Source organism: Anser anser (assembly GCF_964211835.1).
Source record: "Anser anser genome assembly, chromosome: 19".
Classification (NCBI taxonomy): domain Eukaryota; kingdom Metazoa; phylum Chordata; class Aves; order Anseriformes; family Anatidae; genus Anser; species Anser anser.
The window spans coordinates 13,823,488-13,849,078 of record NC_139740.1 but is presented as its reverse complement, the minus strand read 5'-3'; the positions used below and the strand labels follow the sequence as shown (position 1 = coordinate 13,849,078).

At 56.2% G+C, this 25,591-nt stretch overlaps 1 protein-coding gene across 2 annotated transcripts in view; it reads left to right on the top strand.

The window, feature by feature from the left end:
• The window catches only part of LOC310883956 (uncharacterized protein), a 190,642-nt gene that overhangs the window by 99,667 nt on the left and 65,384 nt on the right, over positions 1 to 25,591 (top strand). The window lies entirely within an intron of this gene.

Sequence of the window (25,591 nt, the reverse complement as noted above, 5' to 3'; positions counted from 1 at the left end):
GGTCCCATCACCCTGACCGAGCCCACCGTGGCTGATGAGTGGTGCTGCCACCTGCACCCAGAGCCTTGTCCGAAAGGGGACGGAGCATCCTTCCGCACCCGCGCAGCAGGGACTGGTGTTACAGAGCTAACAGCTTATGGCCATCACGTTCACTGTGCGCAAGGCACTCGGGGCCCACCTAAACCCCACGGCCCATTCCCACCGGCGCTCATCGTGCCGTGCCGTTGCATCCATGCCACGCAGGGCTCCTGTGGAGCCAGGTGCGAGGCCGGGCACGCTGCCGCCCTCCCTCCCCGAGCCCTTTAACTTGTTTCCTTTCCGCCGAGGAAACATGACTTTCCCATTGATGGAATTCAGCCCCCAACAATGCCGAGTGACACAATTTCCCACTCCGAGCATGCCTTTGCTGCGCGGCCGGGCGCGGTGACGCTGGGTAGCCCTTTTGGGAGCCATCTGCATGACAATTCGGTGGTCTGTGCTACCATTAGCTGCCCTTTTGCTATTAGTACCTAATGAAAATGTAACCATATTTAACCCCCCACAGTCCTAGATTAGCGAGAAAGGGGCCTAAGTGGATTTAATTCCTTTGTATGGTGAGCATCAGACTCTCCATTTTGATTGCTCTGTCCCCTCTTCCCCTCTCCAGCGGGAGAGGGAGGCAGGAAAGCTGTGTAAGGCTAACTCTATCCTCTCAGCTGTCCGCCGGCACAATGGGCAAAGTATCTTTTGTGGCATTAACGGCTTTGGCTGGGGGTGGGGGGGAGCCGGGGAGGAGAACAATGTGTGAGAAGCTGAGCCTGTGGGTTTCCCACACGGCCCAATATGTCTCCCCGCACCCCCCTCTGGGACAAGCAGACCTGCAGCAGCCCAGCCCACAGCTGATCCCCGCTTGATTGGCTTTTTTTTTTTCCTATTTTTTTTTTCTTCCTTCCCCCCTCATTGTGCTCTCGAGAGATGAAAATCCTTTCCTGGCGTGAAAGGAGAGGCGTGCCTTAAATCCCCTCCCTCGGACTGACTGGGCATGTCATATGACGGCCAAATCCACCGGATTAGTGTGTGTGTGTGTGTGTCTGCGTGCGTGTACGGCTGGGGGCGGGGGGCGGGATGCCCGATATCTATATTCCTTCCCTGCCCCCCTGTCCGTATTGATTGCTGCCGGGATATTTATTCATTGCACCTGCTGGCCACCGGCCTCCCGCCGTCCTCCGTGGGCTTCTCTCTCTGCTCTTGAGGATCCAACCTTGGGGCAGGGCAGCGAAGTGAATTCCCGACCCTTTTCCCATCTCCCCTTCTCCCATCCCCATGGGTTTTGGCAAGCCCAAAAGAGGGGATGAAGGAGACGTTGCTCTGGCTCTGTGCGATGGGAGTGTGCTGCGTGGGAGCTCCCCAAGGAAGAGCTGTGGGCTCGGGGAGATGGATTTGGGTCTGTGTTGGCGGCACAGCCTATGGGCAGCTGTAGGGTTTGGGTTTGGCTGCCTTCCCACCTGCCGTGCCCTGCGTAGCCTGGCCCCAAACCTCACCCTGGTGCAGACCCTTGGGTGTCCAACTCGTCACAGCTTGGACCTGCTGGGAGGGACACCCCTGTCACCGTTGTTGTTGCCTGTGGGAACCCTGATGTTGAGGACTCGCCCTGGTGGAAGTAACCACTCACAGGTCCCCTCCTCTTTCCGTACGGGAAGAATTGAGGCAAAGTGCTCTTAATCGACAAAGCCAAAGTCGGAGCTGGAGCCAAGAATAGCATTTATTACCATTTAATTCCTGCCTCTGTGTATTTAATGTCCCAAACTCGCAACTGTCTTGGTTTCCCTTCAGGTTTTTTGAGTCGTGCTGCGTCATTTTGTGCTGACATTCCTGCTTTTTCCAAGAAAACTCTTTTGCAGACCCCACCAGCCAAACCAACACCTCCTGCCCGCCCGCGGCGTGAGAACTTTGCGTGCTCGTGTAGAAAGTCCGCCTCGGGTGGGATGAGTTTAGCAACCAGGTCTGCAGCCTCCAGTCGGTTTCTGCGTGTGCAAAGGGTTGCTTAGAGGAAAAGGAAAAAAATCTGTGGGACAAGCATGGGGCTGGGGGCATGGGTGATGCTCTGGGGCGGTGTGTGGGGCTTTGCAAGTGTCAGCACCCCCGGCACGGAGGGGCAGCAGTGCAACATCCTGGGGCTGAATGCGGTGACCTGTCCTTGCAGGTAGTTAGGTCTTTGTGCAAGTTTGCTGCAGAGCACAGAAAATACCTTATTTGTATGGAAAAATTGATCTGCTTACAGCAGCCAACCTGGCAAGCTCGTGGTAGCGCGGTAGCGCTGGAGGATGATGTGGCTGGGTGTCCCCAGGGAGGGTGAGTCCATGGGGACAGCAAGTGACCATGGTGGCACCACTACCATGGTCAGCGGCCGAGGGGAGGCTGGTGGGGACGGTGCTTGGGGCACCCCCCGGGCTGGCTGCTCCCCTGGCGGGACGGAGCGGTGCCAAATCGGGGTGGTACCGGCGTTGCCTCCTTCCAGCCTCGCCGTGTTGCCCCAGGGTGGGCACCTCGGGGCAGGGCGTTGGTGGCTCCCAGGACAAAAGCTCTGCGGCGAGGAGGTGCTCAGCCACAGGCACCTAAAGGCTCCCCAGAGTGGAGGGTGAGCGGGGATGGGAGCCGGGCTCTGGAGCGGAGGGTGATGTGCCCACCACCTATGGCCCAGGGAGGCCGTGCTCCTCATCGGGGCGTGCAGGAGAAGCGCTGCGGGGCCGGGCGGGAGGAGAAGCGTGCGAGGGGGGTGGGGAGGGCGGGGGGGGGGGACCAGGGGGCTGCTGCTTGTGTGAATGTGCCCCGCTCATTGTTCCGCGGCTTTATTCGCCGGGCCTCGATGGGACTGATTTAGAAATCCTAATCAGGGAGCAGTCTCCGCGCCTCCCGAGTGTGACACAACTCGAGCTGCTCGGGGCGCCTTTGTTCCCTAATGACAGCTGACTTCATGCAGCAGTGGGAACAGTTTGAGCATAACTCCGCACCGCGGGCTGGCAGCTGCAGCCTTAACTCTTTCTTGCCCACCTGCACGGCGCAGAGGGATGGGGAGGGGTGCCTGGGGTGGGGAGAAGCGTAGCCAAAAAGCACGTAGCCTGTGCAAGGATGCTCGTCTTCCCCTCCGGCAGCTCTCCTGAGAGCAACTGCAGCTAGAGAATAGAGCTGCAGGTGTATGGCTCTTGTTGGAGGCAGTGGGAGCAAGAAGCAAAAGCATTTTCTTAGGGGGTTACTGCTGCTGCGTGGCTTTTGCTGCTGTCTGCTGCAGGTATTCGTGGGGAAAAATAATGAAACAAGCCCAACCCGGGGCAACGTATGGGGGGGAGAGGCTGGGTTTCAGAAAGCGTGTCCGGTTGTGTTGGTACTCTGAGTGTTGGAGAATGTCTGCAGCCCTGGGTGAGTGTGAAGTGCTTCCACGCTGGCCGCAGGGCATTTACATCACTTGTATTGAAAGTAAAAGGCATTGAGTCATTCCAAGATGTTCCCGGAAGAGATTTCTGGCTCTGCCAGCAAAGAGCTTGAGAGCAGGCGTCATTCTCCCTCTCTTGGCCTCGGCTCCTTCCCTTCCCTGGCGAAATGGGGCTTGGGATCCAACGTCCTGCACAGAGCTGTGTTGTTTGGATTGGAAACGTGCGTGGTGATGTTTGCTGGGCCAGCGCTAGCAATGGTTAAACCCCTTTCCCTTTCTGTTTGTTGTCAAACCACTGCTCCGACCTGGGAAAAATCCTGCTGGAAAATTACCCTTATTAAAGGGGACGGCCCTCGAGGGGCAGAGCCGGCGAGGTCCTGCGAGCCGATGTCCTCCCTGCCTGCTCTGGGGCACGGTGCTCAGCTCCCAGTGGGCTCAGCACCCTCCATAGCCCTTCCCTTGGGGGCTGTAATTATAACATCGCTCCCTGCCACCTCCCCCGGCACCTGTGTCCCCTCCACCGTCCCCAAATCGCCGCGTCCTGCGGCCGCCCATGCTTGGCCGGGGTCTCCCTGGCGACGGGGCCACGGGATGCTGTGCAGTCCATTTGTCACCAATTGTCACTGTTTTGTTCTGCCTTGTATGCGCACTCGATTGTGTCACGGGGGAGGTGAGGAGGAGCAATCAGGCCTTGTCTAATGGGCCATGGCCTCCCGCCGCGGGGAGAAGCAGCGGGGCTGATTTCGGAGGGGAGGAAGGGAAGGAAGGGCAGGGGCAGCGCTGCGGCTGCAGGGACGGCTGCGGGAGCAGGACCCTGCTGGAGCACCCCCGGCGTGGTGTGGGGATGGCACCCGGCAGGGCTGCAGGACAAAAATCCTTGCATCGATGAGGCAAGGGTTCAGGTTTTTGGGGGAATTTAGCCCTTTGCCGTATGCTTGCAGAGGAGGGTGCTGGTGGGTGAAGCCTGGCTGTCATCCCTCCTCCTCCCCATGATGCTGGCAGGGCAGCTCCGGCCCCACGGCTGCTGTTATCTTCTACCATTATTTTCACGCCCTGCCAGGCGTGTGTGTGCCCGTGAGATGGGTTCAGACGCTGCCCCTGGGTCCCCTCTTGTCCCAAAGCCAGGGGTGTCCTGCAGGGAGGCCCACCCCTGGGTGCACCTGCCCAGCAAGGCGTGGGAGCTGGAGTGCCCCAGCCTCACCGGTGTTAGTGCCGCAGGCTCCAGGCTGAGGCAGGATTAACACCTCGCTCAGCCCCCAGCTCCTGAGCAGTTGTTATTCCCCAGAGCGTGTTGCTGAAAAGGATTTAATGCATTACGGATTTTTGGTATTTCTCTGTCAGCATATGTCAATTTTTGGCTGAAGGTGTGACCTTCCACTAAGCTGTGTATTTTTCCTGTCCCCGTTTTTCTTTCTCCCTGCCCCAGCATTCCCAAAGAGCCATGCCTCGTCTCTCCCTGCTTGGCTTTACAAGCCCCATTTTTTTTTTTTCTTTTCAGTCTTCCAACTCTGAGAGCCACCAGAACTGGTTGAGAATAAAGCTGTGGCCAGCTCGGAGCCTCAGCACCCACATTCAGACTTTGCTGTAAAGCCTTAATTCAGACCAGCCCGGCCAAAACCTTTACGGGAATCCAGGGAGGCTGCTCAGCAGAGCTGTGAGGAGGTCGGGAAAACTGAGCTGTGCAGTCAACCCCAAAGCAGGCAAGCTGAGGCCGTTCCAGTTTGGCTTCCAGACCTGGAGCTCAGCGCGCAATACCGCAGAGGGAAGGGAAAAGAGGGTGTCCTTGGCAAAGCGTCAGCCGAGGCAACCGAAACCGCCGAGCTTTTCCAGCGCGTGGTATTTGGCAGGTTGCTTTCCGTGCTCCCTGGTGGTCGTGGGTCCGCGTCTCCAAACCGCCGTGATGCAGCACGCTTGGCCGCGGACTCGTTGCACGGCTGTACGGTGGTAGCACGGGTCTGCTGCTCGCTTGCTGGCCTTTTTCGGGGTTGTGCCGCTCGCCCACCCAGACGCTGCCGTCTCTGAGCCTGGCAGGAGCTGCTCGAGCGGGCCCTTGGTGGTGGGTTGGGTCCAGCTGAATCAGGTGGCCAGGAGAGCAAGTTCTGGCCTGGAGGACAAACACCGGTGCCATTGACAGAGGGGAAAACACCCGGGGGAAAATGCCCAGGCCAGGCAGTGGTTTGAGAGAGCACAGAGCATTGCTGGGGGGTCTGAGTCCTGGTGGGGCAGCCGCTCATCCACAGAGCTGGTGGGGTCACTGTGCTGGGGAAGGGCACCGAGGTGCAGGAGGTTCTGCAGAAAATGAATATTTTCTGGCATATCGTACCTGCGCAGCGGAGCGAGCAAGGGAAGGACTTCCTTCTGCAGCATATTTCGAAGCAGGGAGTATTAAAGAAGGTCCCATGCAATCGCATTTCTTCAGTTTTTGGGTGTTTCCAATAGGGAACTGGCGTGAAATTGCTCCCCAGCCCCGCTGCAGAGCAGAAGTCGGCATCTGCTCAGCTGCAGCAAAGGGTCGAGGCAGCTGCTGGGTGCCATCAGGGAGAGGACTTCAGGAGGTTGGCTCTTGCATGTGAAAGGGCTTTACTGGCTCGGTTGTGGTTTGTGATGCGAGTCCCCATCCATCCATCCTTCGTGCCAGTGCGCACACGCACCCATCTGTGCACCCCCCTGCCCGCTCTCCAAAACTCATGTCCCTGTGGCAGGGCTTTCCCTTCATGCCGTTGCGTTTCTCTGGTCCTCAGTGGCTGGCGCGGTGCTCCTGGGGTCTTGGGGAGGGTGCAGGGCTGGGGACAGCCCCCTCCCAGCTCTTTCTGGGAGCAAGAGGCGCCCAGGGCCTGCATGCTGCAGAAATGTGAGTGTGTGATGGGGGAAGGGGACGTGGGGTTTGGATACGATTAAGTTCAAGTGGGAGGAAATAGGATTTATTTGGGCTTTTTTTTTTTTTCCCTAAAGGAAGCATCCCTGATGGGGAGCAGCGCCAGCCTGGCAGCCCAGGCTAAGAGTTTATAGCAGGCAGGTTTCTTTTCTCAGCCCTGCTTTCCACTAGGTGCAGTCCCAGGAGAGCTGCTTTCTACCTGAGCCAAGCTACTCCCATGCCCCTGTGCCAAGCCTGGTGCGGGCTGCCTGGCTCGGCGCTGCTTTTCAGGATCTCAAAGAGCCCTGGGTGTTACCTGCCCTGGTGCCATCCTGGCTCTCCATCCCTTTGGGGCTTTCTCTTTCTGCCAAAACACCGCTGTTCCTCAAATTCCTCATCAAACCAGGGGTGGGTCTGCTCTCGCAGTGCCCCGTCTGCGGGAGGACGTGTCAGAGAGAATGAAAATGGTGTTTGTCAAAATATTCTGGGGAGAATAAAAATAGCTCTTGGACCAGAGTCTTTCTGTTTCTGAGGAGTGCTCGTTTTTGGTGGAGTGTTTCCTGCAGGTGCTGTCAGAGCAGGATTAGAAACTGGAAGTGCTCTGGTACGCGCCTTGCTTTTTGGGTGAAAATCAGTGTGTTTTGCACAATAGAAAGGGCTGGTTTGTGAGCGTGGCTCCCTCAGAAGCCACTGAGGATTTTTTAAACTATTTCTTGCTTGGCTGTTGTGTCCTTTGCTGGGGCTGTTCTGCATATAGCGAGACCTACAGCCTGGCTGGTGCTGGGAGCGCGGCAGTAATCCCAGCCCCAAATGCTGCAAGTTGGGCACTCTGGCACGGGCAAACAGCCTGGGACACCCATTTGGAAAGCATAGGGTGAAAAAAGCAGCTTCCAGTGCCCATGGGGAAACGATGGGGCAGCAGCTGGCTTGGCCAGAGGTCTGGGGATGGTTTGGTACGAACGTCTTACCCCGAAATACTGATGCTCTAGGAGGTGGGCTTGCAATTCCAGCTGCGGAAACGTGGGCCTGGCTGGTGGCTTTACGTGCAAGCGAAAGCCCAGCTCCCGACCACACGGACGGGGCCGGGAGAGCCTTCTGCTCACGCACGCGTGGCCAGCGGGGGATGACGGCAGCGAGGAGGGTCCCCGAGGAGGTGGGCTGCCAGCCTCGCGCAGCTGCTCGCCCGAGAGCCGGCTCCAGGAATCTGTGTTTGCTTTGGCTGCACGCCTTGCACGGAGATGGCAAAATCACAGCGCTCCGAGAGGAGGGAGGGGAGAGGAGAGATCTCGCACGTTTCCAGCCACGATAACACGCCTCGTCCATGCGGAGCCGGGCTGTTCGCGCTGCCCTCCTGCAGGGCTGCAGCTCGCAGGTGTCACAGCGGGATGCTGGCCTCGGTATGTCCCCCGAGGAAAAAGCTTGCAGGGTGTTTTAGTTGCCCTGGTTGGAAATTTTCAGCCAAAGCTTGCTTCTTTTTTTTTTTCCTGAAACTCATCTACTTACTTTTTTGTGAAAAAAGAAGAGTTTGGATTTGCGTTTTCTGATTTTTCAGCTATGAAAATGTTTTCTTCTCCATTGTTTCCCATACTTGTGGCTTACCTTATGCTGCTTCTCCTTTGCTGAGGCAAAAATAGAAAATTAATAGGAGAAAAATAATCCACCAAAAATGAAAAAAGCAGAAAGCTTTTATTTTCTTTCATGTTGATCTCTTGTTGAAAAATGAGAAGCGTTTCTTTGTTTGAGGACCTGGCAGAGTGATTCCTGCCCAGGAGAACCGCGCTGACCTGCTGCTTTTCCTGGTTCCGCTCAGCAGTCCGATACCGAGCAGGGCGAAGTCATCGGTCCCTTTTAATGGTGATGGCTGGAGGTAGCCTGGAAAAAAAGCTGTTCTTGTAGGCGGCAATCTCTGCCTTCCCAGCTCCTTGGAGACCTCTGGGGAGAGAAGCACGCGATGGAGAAGCCGCCGGGACGGGGACCTCCCTCCACGCCCCTTCCCTGCGCTGACCTCTCCCCACGGATGATTCAGGGAACCGGGAGCAGCTGAGCTGAAGCAACACAAGCTGGGTGTTAAAATCTGGTTAAATTAAATATCTGGGATAAATCTGGTCCGGGGAGCCTGCACATCACAAAACTCTCAACACTGGGAATTAAACCCAGCTTTTCTTCATTTCCAGCTTCCTGACTCCTCCACGGCATCGTTCTTCCCTTGGAGATGACCTGGGCTTCGGCAGCTGCTGCCCGCTCCGGCCACTTTCCTTGTTCAGTGCCAGGCTCCAGGAGCAAGGAGGGAGCAGAAGCAGTACAGGAGAAAGGGAAAGCTTCTGTTCCTCATTTGTCAATGGCATTTTTATATCCGACACCCCGTATGAGCAAAGAAAACGGTGGCCCATCTGTTTCTAGCAGCATTAAAGGCAGTCGACTGCATGTGGCCCTCAAAAATAAAATAAAAATAGGACCCTTTGCTCTGAAAATGTCAAATGCTGTTTCATCTTAGACGACCTCCAGCCGGGACCATATCCTCCCAAAGCTGAGAAGCAGGAGTGGGTTCCCACCGATGCTCATCCCGGCAAAGGCATCTGCCCCCTTCCCCTCCCCGTTTTTCTGCAGAAGAAGGAAGTTGGGCACTCGAGGTTCATGCTGGCGGCTGACCTCCGAGCTCAGCTCACCTGGACCTCTTCCCATGCTCCTTTTTCCTTAGCGGGCTTCTTCGGGACCCAGGCCTGAAGAGGTTAAAGCCTCGTTAACAAGTGCTGGGAGGAGGGAAGTGTGTCTGACATGCTTTAGGACCAGACTGCTAGAGGGCTGTGCCAGCAGGATACAATTAATGACTGGGAAGGGAAGATTGCTACAATATGGGGTTGCTTTCTCCTCACCCCTGTCTTTCTCTCCACTTGAAGCCGTGGCCTGCGTTGTGTCCCGCTGAGAGCCCGTGTAGCCTTACAGAGGCTCCCTCCTCTAGGATGTCCCGTAAAAAAATCACCGTGGTGTTCCCTCTGCTGATTTGGCAACAGTGCACCTATATGGAGAAAATTTGGGTGTAACTTCAGGCTTTGTAAACGTCTGCTGATTAAAAGTATATTTTTAAAGGTTGCTTGAGATGCCTACATAAATAGATAATTTTTTTTGACATGAAAGCTTTTTTTTTTTTTTTTTTCAATTTATCTAATTTGGGGATAGCGTAAGTCCTGCTGTGTTGGGAAGGGGAAGAAAAGGATTTTAATTTAGGAGAAAAGGCTCGTTATTTCCTTTGTAAAACCTTTGAAGTTTTTCTCGTACGACGCAGGCAGCGTTTCTTTGCCAGAGCGTGGGTTAACCCTGATGCGCGGTACCTTGGCGCGCTGTCTTTCAGATTTTGGAAGCGGAGGGGTGTGGGGCCGCATTGCCGCGTGGCGTCGGTGCCACTGCGCTGGTTTTTTGGGAGAGGAGCGGGGCCAGGTGAGCAAACCTGCCCTGTCCCAAAGGGCGAGCAGGGGAAGGACGGGGTCAGACACCACCGTGACGGTGGCAGCGCTTGCAGGGGCGTTCCAAGAGCATCAAGGCCCCTTCCCCATGTCCGGGGCAGGGCGATTTGGTACCCTCAGCACTCACTCTGCAGGTAGCGAGTCCGTCACTCGATGCTTATTGACCAGGGTGACGCTCCTGTGACGTGGCGTTCTTGCTGAGGAGTGGCGATGCTCGTTGTTGTGTCAACCTCTCTTCCCACAGTGGAAAAGCGTAAACCCAGAGAGCCGTTTCTGGTATTTTCCTGCCCACAAAGGCGTCGATTTGGTGGGTGAAATGGTTCCTGAAACCAGCGTTGCATTGCTGCCTGGGCTGGAGCTGAGGGCTTGCTTGGTGGGGCACAAAGACCCTTGGGAGGCATGTGTGTAGGCAGCTGCGTTTCTCCGATTTCTATTTATTTATTTTTTTAATAGTGAAGGCACGCTAACTGCTTTGAGTATAAGAAAAATCATTATAAACGAGATCTCCCTCCCCAGTACCAGAAACAAGACGTTTTAAGGGCTTGTGAAGGTGAAGGGAGCCTTGCCTGCCCCTGATGCACCCTGCAGTGCATCTCCCTGCTGCTGGGTCCCTTCCGCGGCTCAGCTCTGGGGACTGCGGGGCCTGCGCTGCCGTTCCTGAGCCCTCGAGCTCCTCACCTCGTCCCTCGGTTTGGCCCCGCTGGTTTGGGGCCTGACCCTCCTCCTCCTGCAGCCCGCATTCCTGCGGGGCAGGGTGGCACCTCTCCCTCCACGTGGGGCCGGTATGCCAAGGGCCTGAGCTTGGTGCTACTGTTGTATAAATAAGTGGAAAAAACACTTGGTCTCCCTGGAGATGTGCTTAGGGTAGGGTGGTTTTTTCTTTTTCTTTTTTTTTTTTTTTAGGCTAACCAGGCCTACACAACAGCTGTTGAGCAATCATTCGTCCTCTAAAAACAAATAAGGAGCAAGTCTGGTGGCCAAATGTTGCAGGCACGTTGTAATGATTGTTAGCAAATTGCATTTGCGGTGTGGGGCTGCTTAACAAAACAGCTGCTGGGTTTGCCTCTCCTTCTCCTGTGTCACATTAGCTGTTTGGTGCCGGTTCGCTGCCGTGGCGGAGCGGGAAGAGGGGGGGACCATCGCGGAGCTGGCTGGTGTCCCTGCAGGATGACATTTGCGGTGCAGAGACATCGTGTGGGCCATAGCGTTCTTTCATATTAATGGCTTGAGGTTTTGTATCCCTCGAGCGGAGGCTGCTTTTCTCCCACCTCATTTTCGTGCGGCTTGATTGCTCTTGGGGTTTCTGCATCTGGCTGGAAGAGGGACGCAGCGAGCGTCAGCGCCCGGTCCCGCTCCTCCTGCTGGAGATGGCATCGGGACAACACAAGCTGTGCCCGGTCTTCTCTTCCTCCTCCTCCTCCTCACCAGCCTGAGCACGGCTCTGAGCTTCGGCTCCCAACTCACCTGAGCTGCTTCCCAGGTTGAAAATTTAGCCAGAGATCGGGTGTCCCTTAGGACTGCTGTGAGACAATAACTCCGCTGGTTCACTCAGAAAAAGACCTTGAAAACTGAGACTGGGTCTGGTGAGGATTCTTGGTGTAACGCCTGACATCTGGGTCGAGAGAGAGAGAGCCTTTCCCAGGATAACTCTGATACATATGGCTATGAAAAAATCCTTAGCTCTTTTCCCCTGTTTATTTTTCATTATGATTATTTACTGATGTTTTTTTAGCCTGGATAATGGAAAAAAGCTGAGCTGATTTCACTGTCGTAATTTCTAGCCCACTGTGCTGCTTTGGTCCAGCATGCTAATGAGGTGCTGCATGGGTCTGCAAGTCTGTGGGAGGTAAAGATTGGTAGAGAGAGCAGTTTCTGGTGTGTTAGAGATGCTGGGAGCGTATTTCAGTTGTGAAAACTGCTGCAGATATCAAATACCTGATTACAGTGTTTACAAACGTTTTTGCTTTTCAGTTTAAAAAATAAAAAGAGGGAAATAAACACCTTTTTTTTGCTTTTAGTTTTTGAGTCTTGAGCTTTTTATGCCCATAGTTTAATTCCTGTTACTTCTACATAAGAGCATACTGGGGCTTGTTTCAGTGACTGATATTTCAATTTCTTTCTGATTAGCCCCTAAAAATGATGTGAATTCTTGTTGGATTTGGATTTAGATAGTAGTGTGAGGAGGGGTCCATTGCCTTCAACCACTGCCTGGGGGGATGCCAGCACCAGGGAGCCTGTTGGCATTGCTACAGATGCAGGGACAGCCCCGATATTTCCCCAGAGAAGAAATGACCTTCAGAAACCCAGCTTTTCCTAAGTGCGAGGGCTCCTTGAGCTGCACGTATCCTCGTTGGGCGAGACCAAGTAAACTGAACCCGGCGAGATGGCAGCACTGCTTGCCTCCTCGCTGCTGCTGTTAACAAAGCAAATGATCTCGTGCACCGAAGAGGAGCTTGGAGCCCCTCTGCTAATGGCTGCGGGAAGGCAGAGGGCAATGTCCCATCTTCCTGGGATCACTTGAGTTGCCCAGACGTTGTCCTGTGGGTACTGAAGAGGTTTTGAAAGTCCCGTAACAGAGATCCCACGACTGTGTTTGTGGAGCAGCCTTCAGGAGTGAATTCAAGTTCTTTTTCTTCCCTCCTCCTCCACTTCACCCAGGGTGGGCAAAAACACATGCAGGTCCTGACCCAGAGCCTGTTGGAAAACATTAGGGTGGCGGGGCAGTTTCCTTATTTCCTTCTTCTCTTGTTGTAGTTCCTGACACGAGTTCAGGCTAAAACTTCAGAGGAGCGGATCAACAAACTCCTCTCTGGCTCTGGGGAAATGCAGAAGCAGCGTATGTCTGTGGGAGGGGACTTTTATCGTAGCGCTAACAATAATTGCTTGCCTTGAGCTGAGATGGGACGCAAGATGCACAGAGGCGGTGTGAGGAAGGTGCCCGTGTGTCCCTGCACACAACCGAAAGCATGCCACCACGTGTGGCACGGGGCGATGGGGACAGCCTTCCCCTCCGGCCCCTCGGTTGGGCAGGGAACCTGCTCTCTTGTAACTGGGGGGCAAAGGTGACAAAGAGAAGGAGAGGGGGTGACGCTGAGACAGAGCAAGACCCAGGCCACCTTCGGCCACCTTCCTGCATCTCCAGCCCCGTGTCCAGCTGCCAAATCCGGGACCCATCAGCCTTTCTTCAGCAGTGGCACGGACTCGGTCGCGGTGTCTGATGAGCAGCGGTCGGTGCTGACCCGCTCTGGAGACCGTGGAAATCCGCGGGAATCTGTGTAAATGCCACTGGCACAATTCAAATCTTTCAAGCCACAAAAAGAGAGTATCTGGCCATGTATATCTGAAAGATTATAAGGTGATGCTGAGCGAGTTCATCTCCCCTTGCTTAATGGGCTGACCTTCCTCCGGTGCCGCGATGCTCAGACGCGGCCGAGCCTCCTGCCCTGTAGGAAGAGCGGTGTCCCGAGGAGCCAGCCTCGGTCTCCCGGTGGATATTCCTCTTCTGGATCACAGCTAATTTCCCTCATAATAATGCTGAGCATGAACCTCCCACGTGATGCTAATTAGCGCCAAGCCTGTCTCTATAACCAGCGTTATAGGTGGTGGTGATTGCAGCCGCTCGCTCTCGTGGTGTAATTGCTCAGCTCCGAGCAGCGACGGGCAGAGCGAGCAGTTTCCCCTGTCCTTTCCTTGCCAATGGAGAGGGGAGCAATTGTAAAGCAGGGTCCGGTGTTGGCCTTTTGCCTTGAGAGCTGGCTGGCCGCCTCCAGGGGCTGCAGGAAGGGGGCTCCCCTTTGCAGCCCCCCCCCAATGCCCAGGGGTGGTGGCACCGCTGGCAGCGGAGAGGGGGCCGGTGGCTCCTGCTGAGCGCTGGGTGCCTGCACGGGGACAGCCCCCGCTCAGAGGCGTTGCCCTGAGCTTTCGCCCCTCTGCTCAGATGTTTTCCTCCCGGTCCGGTGGCTCGCGTTCAACCCAGTGATGCAGGCTCGTGTTTACCCTGTCAAACAACACATCTCCGTCTCCAAACATTCGTCTTACGCAATCCGTGCTCTCCGCGTTTCCGCCCCGGCCGGGAGCAGCTCTGCCAAGGGCTGACCTAATTGCACCCGGGTCCCGCTGGTGCAGGACACCAAAAACGTGCCGTGAAGTGGTGCGGGGGCTGCGTAACGCTGCCCGTGCCGCTTGGAGCCGGGCAGGGTCCCGCAGCGCCGAGCTGGCGGAGACGTGCCGCTTGCCGGCTGCCTTGCTCCGGAGGGCTGGGTGGAGGTGCGGTGATTTAGAGCATCGCAGCAGCGCTTTATTTTGGGCTGTCCTCCTAAACTTAATATTTATTATTATTATTTAATTGGGAGAGCACTGCTTTGAATGTTACTTGAATTCTTGCGAACTGTGTCGTTCCAAGCCTGGAGCTGTCCTGCTGTTGGTTGTCCGGCGTTACCTGCAGCTTTCTGTGCCCTTCTTTTGAGGCTTGAGCCAGGTGCCCATCACTGCAAGGCTGGTATAAATTTTTTTTTTTAAGCTCAACGTGAGGCTTGCATAAGGCTCTTAAAGTTAGTGTTGCCTTTTAAGCCAAAGGGCCGGAATAAGGTTTACAAGCCATAAAAGCCTCTTATCAAAGTTGATTTCCTCCAATGCACCTTTCATCTTTTATAGTATTTGCTTTTCAAATCCTTGAACTTAAAAGGATTAAACAGGTTAAAAGGAAAAAAGGAGGGAGAAAGAGAAAACAAATAAGAAGGAAGATGGATGGAGTATGGATTATGAGAGGCCCGTATAAAATATGAATTAGGAGAAAGTTTAAACAAAGTGTTGTCCTTTTCCAAACTGCTGGAAGTTAGTGTGCTGCAGGTTTGACTTTAGCGAGTATTTAATTTATCCGGGAATTTTTTCTTCTTTCCAAAAAGAATGGAGAAGGGGGAAGCTGAGGAGGGGGTGTGAGGACTTTGCGTTGTTCTACCCGATCTCCCGACCCCTTCCTGTCCTGCAGGGCGATGGCCACGTGTGATCCACCCCACAGCCCTCGTCCTGCTGCAAAATCATTTCCCAGGCAAGAGATTTTGCGGGAAGAAAAACAAAGATCTTGCAGGCAAAGAGCTGCTAAAACAACAGGAGTTGTGAAAGGGATCAGTGATCCCTTCTGGCAGGGAACCGGGAAGCGTCCCGGGGAGATGCAGGCGCTTCCAGGACGCTTCCCCTGCAGCAGGAGCAGGAAGGGGCAGCAAACCTGGCTTTGCTCTGGGCCACGTGGGCTGGTCCCACTCTGTGTATCATCCCCCTCGTCTTTCCCTGGCCCTTTGCTTCCCCGTGGGGTGAGCTGCCACGTTTGCTGAATTCACACCTAGAAAATGCAGTGGGATTCGGACCTGGCTGCCCTCCGCTCTGCCCTTGCTGGTGGCGCAGGAGGCTCTCGTCAACCAAACCCCCCAGAGCAGGCGGGGAGTGCTGCTGGCAGCTCCTTTTGGCGTCCTCGCTGCCCAGGAGGCTCGCATTAACCGCCTGCGCCCTCCAGAAGGTTGCAATCAGGGGCTTGGCCGGGCTGGTTATGGGTCAGCGGCAGGGTCAGCCCCGCTGCCGGCTCTGGTGCCTCTCCACGGCAGGGTCCAGGGGCAGGCAAAGCAAACACGCCGTGGAGCTGCAGCCAGGAGCCGCGCCTGACCTCCCCGGCCCCGAGCATCCGCCGGTGCTGTGCGGCGCGGGGGGATTTCGGCAGCTGCCTCCGAGTGGGGAGCAGAGCCCCTGGGGATGCCTGAGCAAAGCTCTGCTGCCTTCAGAGCGGGTCTGGCTCCGTTTGGTGCTGCCGTGGTTCCTCCACTGCTGTTCCCCCACCGTGCCCAACAGGCTCTGCTCGTGGCTCTGCCGCAGCGTTCACCGGTCCCTCAGTTTTAAACTCGTTGCAGCATCCCCTCGGCCGAGCTCTGTCATTTTAGGGTGCGTGGGAGCAGGGAGGATGCAGGGGGGCACTTAGGTTTGCAGCAGCCTCTGCCACCGGCTTGGAGGTCGGCTCCTTCCCTGCGGCTTTCCCCTCTGCTCCCCTGCAGGGAGGATAATGCGGAGGGAGGCTGCGCGGGCACACACACGGCCCTGGGGGACTGCTAATGAGCGTCAGATCCTTTAACAACCCACTGATGTATGGTGTGGTCTGCGTGGGCAGATTAAGGGCTGAAGTCACTATTTCTCTGACCAGCTCAGCTCTCTGGGGCTGGGCCTTGCAGCCCCAGGGCGATGGCATCCTCCGGAAATAGGGACGGGGCCATCCCTCTCCTCCTGCCTACTCATGCCCGGCTGCTTTGGAAACTGCTTTTTAAACGCCGCTGCTTCAGGCTCTGATGCGAGGGAGGGTGAATTCCCAAGGCGAAACCAAAAAACAGAGCTCAGAGGTTAATGATTAAACCCAGGGCACCTCCGAAACTTCCCAGATACCTCCCGGAGACCACAAACAGCGTGAGTCAACCTGCTGCCACAGGATCCTGACTCAGTGATGCCTGTGAGGGCTCTGGGAGTCGTGGGCAGCTGAAGGAATGCTGTGGGGAGCTCAAGCAGAGCGTGGTCCTGGGCGCTGGGAAGCCTCCCATGGCATACGCATGATGTTTGCGGACCTGTCCTTCACTGAGCAGGGATTAGCGTCAGAGAGGGCAAAGAATGGCAAAAAATAACCAAAAGCGGCTCAGAGCAGATGCTGTTCTTCCCCGCAGCCCCCGTTTCCCATAGGCTTTCTCTGAAATTTCTTTATCAAATGTGTTCTTGAAACTGTTACAGAAGGTGCTGGCGAAGCACGCCGGGGGGATGCAAAAGGACGGGGAGACCTCGGAGCCTCCCACGCCAGCTGGGGGAGGCGCAGAGGAGCTGGGTGCAGGGAAGGGAGTGCTTGCAGGGCGCTGCTCCAGGTTGCTGCTGCCCGTGGAGCTCCGACCCTCCAGAAGCATCCCGGGTGGCTTCAACACCTTCCACCTGCTGGGCTGTGCTGCCCAGAACCGCTCTGAACCCCGCCGTTTTTTCACCTTTTGGTGGCTCTGACTATAGGCTGCTTCTTAGATTCGAGGGGAGCAGATTGAAACCCCATCGGAGATGTATTTATCTGCGCCTCTGCCTCCCAGCAGCTCCTGCTGCTGCTTGAGGAGGGCAACGGGTGCGTGCAAGACCTGCCAAAACCGTGCTGGGGAGGCAGGAGAGATGAAAGCAGGGCTCGGTGGTGTGGGCGCAGTGCCCCCGCTGCCTGCCCCGGGCTGAGCTCGCTGCAGGACGCGTGGAGCAGGGTCCTCCGGCTGAAAGCAAACCTGGTGAGGCAAAACTGAAAAACCCAGCAGCCGCAGGCAGCTCCCTTTTGCCTGCAAAGCGCCGAAAAGCACAGCCCTGCTCAGCAAGCAAGGTGTGGGGTGGAAGGGAGCAGGCGTGTTGTGTGTGTGCAGGGAACACCGGGCAGTGTTTGCAGGGAATGTTTAGGGAGGTGATAAAACGGGCCTACGTTTTCTCCCCTGGAGCAAAATCCTCCAACTGGAGGCTCTTAAACTCTTTGCAAAGCTAACTGCTGCACACGGTGTGTAAATCCCACTGCAAGTGAATGGGACTTTGCCCATCGGGAAGTTAAATCCCTTCTGAAAGTGAGATGTGGGTATTTGGTAAAGTCTGCTTTTGGCTTTACCTTTAGTTTCCCTTTTGAGCTGATCTTGCTCTGATGTGGTGAACGCGGCTGTTCTCGGTGGGGTAGGTAGATAAGGATGCTTTCCTTTTACTGAAGGTATTCAAAAACCTGCTCCTGGTAACTTACAGCATTTCTGACCCTGGGGAAAACGTGGCTCTGCTGTGCTTGTGCTGAGGAGCCCCTGAGCGAACCTTGGCACCAAAGCACCAGGAGCTGAGCCCCGTGCCAGGAGCTCGTAGTCTCCCTCTCCAAAATCCAATTGCTGCTCTGCATCCCATTGCTTTCCTGCACCGACATGGGATTTTCCTCTCTGAAAACTCTGTGTCGCTCCGTTTTGGCCTTTGCTGTGAGTGCTTGGAATGTAAATGTGCTCTGGGGCAGCTGTGCTGCAGGGCTGCCCTGCCTCCCCTGGGCGCCCCCGGTGCTCGCCCTCCTCTGCGCACACCTGGAAGGGGAGGCCGGGTTTCCATCGTGCCGGAGGCTTTCTCCTGGTGCTGGCATCTCCTTGCTCAGCCCGGGGCCCAGTGGCATCTGTCTGCATCCCCGCAGCCATGGGGACTGACTTGAGAGCTTTTTGCAGTGCTTTTTGATGCCAACATAAGCATCGCAGCAGGTTTTCCGCAGTGTGTGGGGCCGGGTGCCCAACACGGCCAAGGGAGAGCCCTGCTCCTACAGGGAGGAGGAACCTAGCAGGGGGAGAGGCTGATTTAGCCCCGCCATCCTTTGTGCCTGGCAGGAATGATTCTGTGCTGTTCAGGGTGGGGTTCTTCATTTATTATAATGAGCAGAAAATATCAGAGAGAGGCGCAGAGCCTGTGGCTGGGCTGGGGAGCACATGGGTGGCTGGGGCGCTCTCCTCGCGCAGCCCTGAGGGCAGCCCAGCACCCATCAATTAATTAAAATCTCAAACCCGTGCACAGTCCGGTTTGCCTTGGCTAAAACCAGTGTGAGAAACTTCCTCGCCGCATTTCTGTGTCGTCCGGGCTGAAGTGTTGTCATCCGAGGCTGCTTTGCATGACAATGCGTTGGGCTCTAATTATGCGCAAGGATGCTAATAGGCACAGAGCGTGCTGGATCTCCATGGGAAAACTATCTGTTTGCAAGGGGCGGGGGGGAGAAAAGAAAAAGAAAATCCACCCAAGCAAAATAAACCATGACAGTTTGGGAAAGGAGGAGGAATGGGGGTGAGGAAAGGGGCTGGGAGGCAGCAGAGGGGTTGAGGAAGGCGAGTACGAAGCTAATAAGACTCAATTTGGGCTTTTTATTTGGTCTTTTTTCTCCGTGGTAAGAGACGCTCCCGTGACAGGCTTCAGTCGCTTCTGCGGTGCTGATAATCCGCAGTGACTTGTGTTGGCTCAAGTCGGGTCTCTGATCCGCAAGCACCGGACACAAGTAGTTTTCTCCCCTCCTCTGGGAAGGCTGAGGTGGCTCTGGAACGGGAAATGTTTGGAAACGGCCATGGATGGAGCTGTCTGAGCTTGGGTTTCCAGGACCACAAAGCCCAGGCTCTGCGCAGAGCTGCGGAAGGAGGCCGATGGCCACGCACTTGACACCTGCTCTCGTGTGCAGATGCGTGCCGGGCTCTCGGATGGAAGCTGCTAAGCGTGTAGGGCTGTTATTAGCCCTCATTAAAATGCTCCCTCACTTAGTGAAAGCGAAGAGCATTAAAGAGCCAGGTGCAACCGGCTAAGGAGCTTAAACCTTTCCCTCTCCGCCGGTGTTGATGGAGTCATCTGGCTTTAATGACATTGGCATTACCTGCCCTGTCGGCGTTTAAAAAGGGATGCGTGTTAATGTCCGACTGGGACGTGCTTCTGCGTTTTCTTTCTAACTCCTTGTGTGCTGCACAAGTCCTGGGTGGGTGTGCGTCTCCACGGGCAGGGCACACCGGCACTGTCACCGCGCTGAGCACCTCAGCAGATGGCACCTGCTCGGACCTCTATCTGCTGTCACTGGATAACAATTTTGAAGGCCCGCCAGGCTCTGGAGGTTCCTATTAGCGAAGGACGTCAGCAGAAATCAGGACTGAACCCTGGTTATCTCCAGGGGCTGTCCTGTTAGGTCCTAGCTGAGCATTTCATGACTTTGATGGCTTCATCTCCTGCCTTTCGGTGCCGTTATCCCTGTTCCAGAGACGTGGGTTTGCCCTTTTCTGTCCTTGCAGGTGATGCTTGGTCTCCAAACGGTGTTGGTGCTGATGCTGTTCTCAACAGGGAAGGGATGGAGAGATGGGACTGCCCAGGTGCTGGGGCAGGTAGCTCCACGGGGACGTCCCGCATCCGCCCTCCCTCACCCAGTTCAGACCAGTAGGATCTGCTGGGCTGGGGGAACCTCTGGGCCGGCAGGTCTTCCTCGTGCCATCGCGGGGATGCTGGGCTGAGAGGAGCAAGCCGCTTCCTTGCAAGCCCCCTCCTGCTATTTCAGTACCGCTGCATAATCCTTCCCCCTGCACGCAGTGTGCCCTACACCACCCCAATGCCCCCCCTGCTTTACATCGCGTGGCCCAGAGGAAAACTTGAGCCCGGTTTGCTCCAAATCTTTGGGGACTGGGGGAGGCCGGAGGGGACGTAAACATCCAGGGTGGAAAAAATAATCATCTGCGAACGAAAAACTCTGGGTTTTACCCTGAGAAAAGGGGGTTAGACAGCCTGACAGACCTGATGACAGACCGAGTTCGAAAGCACCCTGGCCCCACAGTGCGGAGAGATGCCTTATTGTTTGATCTGGCTGTGAGACAGATTAGCAGCCCCAGGTGGAAAGTCATAATCTGCATTTAAATGGGCCGGTTATAAAAGGTAGGGAGCCCAGGAGCCCGCAGCATTATGCTGTGTCTTTAGGACTCCGTAATCTCTCTTTATTTTCTCCGCAGTCTGACCTGGGGGCACAGTTTCTAATTACCAGGTCACCCTGCTAATATTGTCATTTCCAGCCAGTGGGTGTGAAACCATAGCAACGCCACATTTGCTTCCAAGTTTCTGGAGGAATAAAATTTGCCTTTTAATCACAGAAAATGACCGGGTATCTCCCCAGCCCCCCCAAATTACTCTAGCTAAAGCAATTCGCTATCGGGGATTTTTTTTTTTTTCCCAAGATATTCCACCTCGGCCCTTTCCGAAGCCTCACCTTGTGGCTCTGGGCAAAGCCAAGGGACTGAAGCTTGTCCAGGAGCTTGTAGGCTCCGAGCAGGCTGGTTTGGACGGCAAAGCTTCATGCCCTGCACTTACTTTTCACCAAAGAAACCCCAGACTTTGTTCATAGCAAGCTTTTTGCCTTTAAAGAGTTGCAAGTGGTAAGAGAAGGGGCCGTCAGGCGCAGCCGAGCTGTGGCAGTGCAATATTTATCGCCCTAGCAGTGATGCCCGTGAGCGTGGCTCTCGGGAGATGGGCACCAGCACGGTGGCTCCGGCTCTGGTGGGTCGGCTCCGGGTTTGGGGGGGCTTGGAGAGAGCCCCTGGAGAGCCCCTGGAGAGCCAGGAGGCAGCGGGGCTGCTGTGCTGGGCACCACCTGCACTCGGTGGGTTCCTTACCCCATGCAACTCCGGGGTCTCAGGGCTTCAAAATTTACTTTTTCTCTCTCACCTGCATTGCAATTGCTATGTTGGAAGTGTTTTGAACCTGTTTGTTTATTTATTTATTTATTTATTTATTTTTTGTCCCCTAAGAGCAGATGGTAAAAACTTGGTTGGGATGTGTCACAAGAGCTTCAAAGTTTGGGGAGGCTCCCAAGGGATGTGCTGGAGAGTGCCCAGCAGGAACCTGCTGAAACACTGGGAGAAACTGGGGTCAGGTCTGGGCTAAAGCTCGGTCCCTTCGGCAGAGGGGCACCTGGTGGTGCTGGGCTCCGTGTGGGGCTGTGCGATGCATTTACTGGGTTTCAGAAGCAGCTTCTGACTCAAAGTGAGTCAGACGTGAACTGGAATCACGTTATAAGGTGATTTTCCAGCTGACAGGAGTAGGTTAATTGTAAACTGTCTACTGAAGCTTTAAAACTCCTGTCCAGCCTTATTATTAGCAGTTTAAAATTTATAGAGTGAGACTTTACTTGGTGATAGTTGGTTTGTGCCCAGACAACGCGTGTAATTAATCCCCACACTGGGGGAAGGAAAATCAAATTTCGGGCTTTTTTCCTTTCCCTCTGACTCATCCCGGGGTGTGCAGGGGGTCTGGCCGGGCTACCTGAGCCCAGCTGCAGGACCACAGCGGAGAGAAGTTGGGGCAAGTGAGAAACTTCGCTTTGTAGCAACAGAAACCCCAGGTCGGGGGCTGAAAGAGCCCCCCTGACTTGCTGGGCAAACTGGAGCCAGGATCGGGGCTCCGCGGGGTTTTTAATGGGGTGAAGCCTGCTGCAGGGGCTGGCGCCCACCATCTGTAGGGCTGGGGATGGGACCGGGTCCCCCGGTGCTGTTCCCCGCAGCTCTGGCTCCGCGTGGGTGTCTGCGTGTGGCTGTCTCGGGATGCCCCCAACCCCCGTCCTTCAGCCTGTGGCTTTCCTCAAGTCCGAGCTGCGACCTTGTTAAAAATTGGCTTATTCCTGGGCTGAATAGCTGCATCTGTCTGGCGTGGGCAGCCCCGGTCCCGGCTGCGGCTCCCCGCGCTGGGTTGAAGAGCTCCGTTATTGCGTCTCGCTCCCAGGGCGCTGCGGTGGCCGCGCTCGCAGGCTGCACAGACCGAGCCCTCAGACTTTGTCGCTGTAAAATGTTTTACTCCCTGAAAGCTGAGAGCAGCTCCCGGGCAGGTAATTAATTAGAAATGTGATTTGGGAGGCTCGTTTCCCTTCCCTTCTGTATGGTTGCTTTTATTTCTTATTTCAAATGATTTTTATTGAGCCTCTTATGAACATGGCTCTGTTTTAACGGAGAAATGGTTCCCCTCCCCACCCCGGGCTGTACAACCAGCTCGTCTCAAAGCTCGAGCTGCTCGTCACCGATGGTCTCAGCCTCTGCGTGCATGCATGTGCACACACAGAAGCGTGCATTCACGCACACACATGCGGAATTAAAACGGGAATGTGGCAGCCGTGCTTTGCTGAGCAGCTCGGATCCAGCTCTGGTGCGGGCCAAGCTCCTGTTGACTTCAATAGAAACCTTGCCCGGTTTATGAGCCTTTGGAGCCCAGCCCTGAGCGGGGGCTGCTTGTATAACGGCTGGTGCATGATTAGTATTTGTATTACAATAGCACTTCAGGACCCCAATTGCGGCTCAGCGCCCCATTAGAGTAGTCCCTGTACAAACACGTAATAAAGACGTGGGCTCTGACCCAAGGAGCCAACAATTGAGGTCTTTACAGCCCCCGGGGCACCTTAGGATCAATTATTTATATTACAGTAGCACTTACGGCATGTCTGTGCCCACGCCGATGCGAGCGGCTGCGGTGTCTGTGGGGCTGTTCTTGGGAATTTTGGGGGGCTGCGGCACGGCCGGGCAGCTCCGGGCTCTCCTGCCCCGGGGGGGGGGGGGGGGGGTTACATCTTCGAGGAGCTGGCTTTGTCTTCCCCATCGCTGAGGGGGCAGCAGGGGGCTGCAGGACCCTCTTCCTGCCCTTCCTCTCGTGGTGTTAGCGTGGCCCCAGGTGCAACGGCTGCTGCACAGCCCCTTGCTCTGGCCGCATCCTGCTGCCTGCAAGGGTGCTGCTGCAAGGCTGGGAGTGGGAGCAGTCCTTGCAGGCGGGCGCAGCACCTGGGTGGGGGTGAGCAGCGTGGCCGGGGGTGGCAGCGGGACAGAGGGGACAGCAGTGACAGCAGCGGCTCCGCGTCCTGCAGCGCTGCGTGGTGCGGGCTGCACCCTCTGGACCCGTTTCTTGAGCAGCCACTGCTCCGACCCTGCCGCATCGCCATCCGTGAGACAGCCGGAGAGGCAGGGGGTGCTGCTAGAGAGATCTATAAAGGTTTATATATATATATATATATTTTAAGTCTTCTCTGATTCCTCGGACCCGTTTATGCTCCGTGTCTCAGCTCTCCTCTCTCCCCACCTTTTCCAGGTGGGTTTATCTTAGCGGCAGCAAAGCCGAGCATCTCAGTCAGCTTTTGCTGCTGTCGGCAGGGGCTGGGGGCTTTGTTCGTCCCCCTGCCGGAGCCACCTCCCGGGGTGGGAGCAGTTCCCTCCCGGAGGCTGGGAGCCCCTAACTCTGTGCTGCGGGGGGAAGCCCAGCTCGCTCCTTTCCCTTTGACATATAAATCTCCACCTCCGCTAACCGCCTGGCTCCTGGAACCGGGCCCTGCAAAAGGGAAAGAGAAACCCTAGCAAATCTCCCTTGACTTGCAGCGAGCCCGGCGCGGCCGTGATATATCGCTGCATTACGCGGCCCAAGCGCTGCAGCTGGGCGGGAGCCCCGGCCGATCGCAGGATCCCGGCTCGCAGCTGGCTGCGATCTTGCCTTCTCTCTGGGAGAAAGCCCCCGGCTTTAATTCGGTGTCAACATGAACAGCTGGCCGCGGAAACGCGAACCCAAGCGCGGTTTCTGAGCAGCTGACACCGCTGCAGGCAGCCGCCTCGCGGAGCCTGTGTGTGGCTGGAGCCGGCCGGGCGCGGAGCCCGGCACGACGGGGAGTTATAGGGCTGCGCTGCCGTGCTCCCGGGGGCTGCTCCGAATTTTTTTTCCCCCGTTCTTTAAAGCGTTGATATTTTTTTCTGAACTGCTGAAATAAGAAAACCCGTCGCTGAGTTGCCGGCGGCCAGTCGCACGGCTCGGCCTCGCTCTGCCCGCTGCAGCTCCAGACCTTTTCGCATGTGGCCCCAGACCTGTGGCTTTTTTTGCAGGAGCCGGGGGGGGGGGTCCGGGGGTGCCCCCCACCCTGCCCTGCCCTGCAGCGCTGCCGCCACTCCCCTGGCGCTTCCCAAACCCGCCGCGCAGCATTGCACATCTGTCCCTGCGCCCGCTGTTATCTGCTGCGGCTCAAACCTGCCTTGCAGCATTGTCAGAGTTCCCTTGAATTCATTTTTTTTTTCCCCACCCCTCCTTCTGCTCTGCTTTCTAGCACAAAGTGCCTGAAGCTCTGCAGCTTTTCCAGCCTTTTTTTTTTTTTTTTTTTTGGTTCCCCCCCCGGAGGGGCAGAGCCCTGCGGTGGGGGCCGGGAAGCCCGGCACTGCGCGGGGAGCCGGGTCCGGCTCGGCTCTCTGAGTCTGAGGCCTTAAAGCCCACACCATAAGTCAACAGTGCAGGAATTATAGGTCCGGGGTTGGGTCACGAGCTTTGCTCTTTGGGTTTCTTGCAAGGAGGATTTCCCCGGGTGCTCCCAGCGGGAAGGCGGCTCTGTGTCACGGAGGGGAGCTGGGCACGGCTGCGTCGGGACAGAAGTGGCACCACCGAGCAGCTCGGGCTCTTCCCATTGCGGTGGCACTTGGGGTCGTCCCCACCATGCCCCGCTCCCTCTGTGCTCTTCTTTCTGCACCCAGTGCATGCCGTGGGGGCTGCCTGGGGTCCCTGGGCAGGCAGGCAGTGGTTGTCCCATTTTTGGGATGTTTTCCAGCTCATTCCCAGGTTACAGCTGGTGCATGAGCAAGGCGTGAGCTGCGTTATGGAGCCATTCGTCTGCTGCGGGCTCCCCAGAGCACCGTGCCCCCGATGGGGCTGCCAAGCTCTCGTGGGGGCTCCCGGGTGGTTCCTCGCCACATCACGGGAGCTGCAGGCGTTCTCCTTCCCAAAGGAGAGGAGAAGCCAAAAGCTCCCAGCGGGCGAGGTCCGGTCAGGGCAGGGAAACCCAAACCCACTGCGGGACACGGCTGGGACCGGAGCGTTCCCACCGGCCGCGGTGGCTGACTGCACAGGTAAATAGTGACACTGACCCTAACTAATGCACAAAGTAAATGAATCCCTTTCAGTTAATTGGCTTAAGTGTTACTTGTAGCGAGAGTAAATATTTTACAACGGCGCGGAGGCTTTGCAGTGCGGGCATGCGCTCGCGGGGCCCTTTGTGCTCTGGGCTGGGGCTGCAGCCAGAGGCAGCCCCTGCGGTGAGGGGCTCCCCTGGGGACTGGGTGGGCTTTTAGGCGGGGAGAGAAGCAGCAGTGGGTGAAATCACCTTGTTGCTGGATCAGGTAGCATTTAGAAACGCAGCTTCTGCCTCGTGCTGTGCCCTGCAGCGCGTCCTGGAGCAGTGGTGTGCTGTGGGATGGATCCCAAGGTGTCCCGCGATGTGCTCGCCTCGGGGCACGGGGCCGACGCACGCTCACCGGCCTCTCCCGGGGCGATGCTGGGTCAGGTTATCGCATTTTTGCGGGATCCACTTGT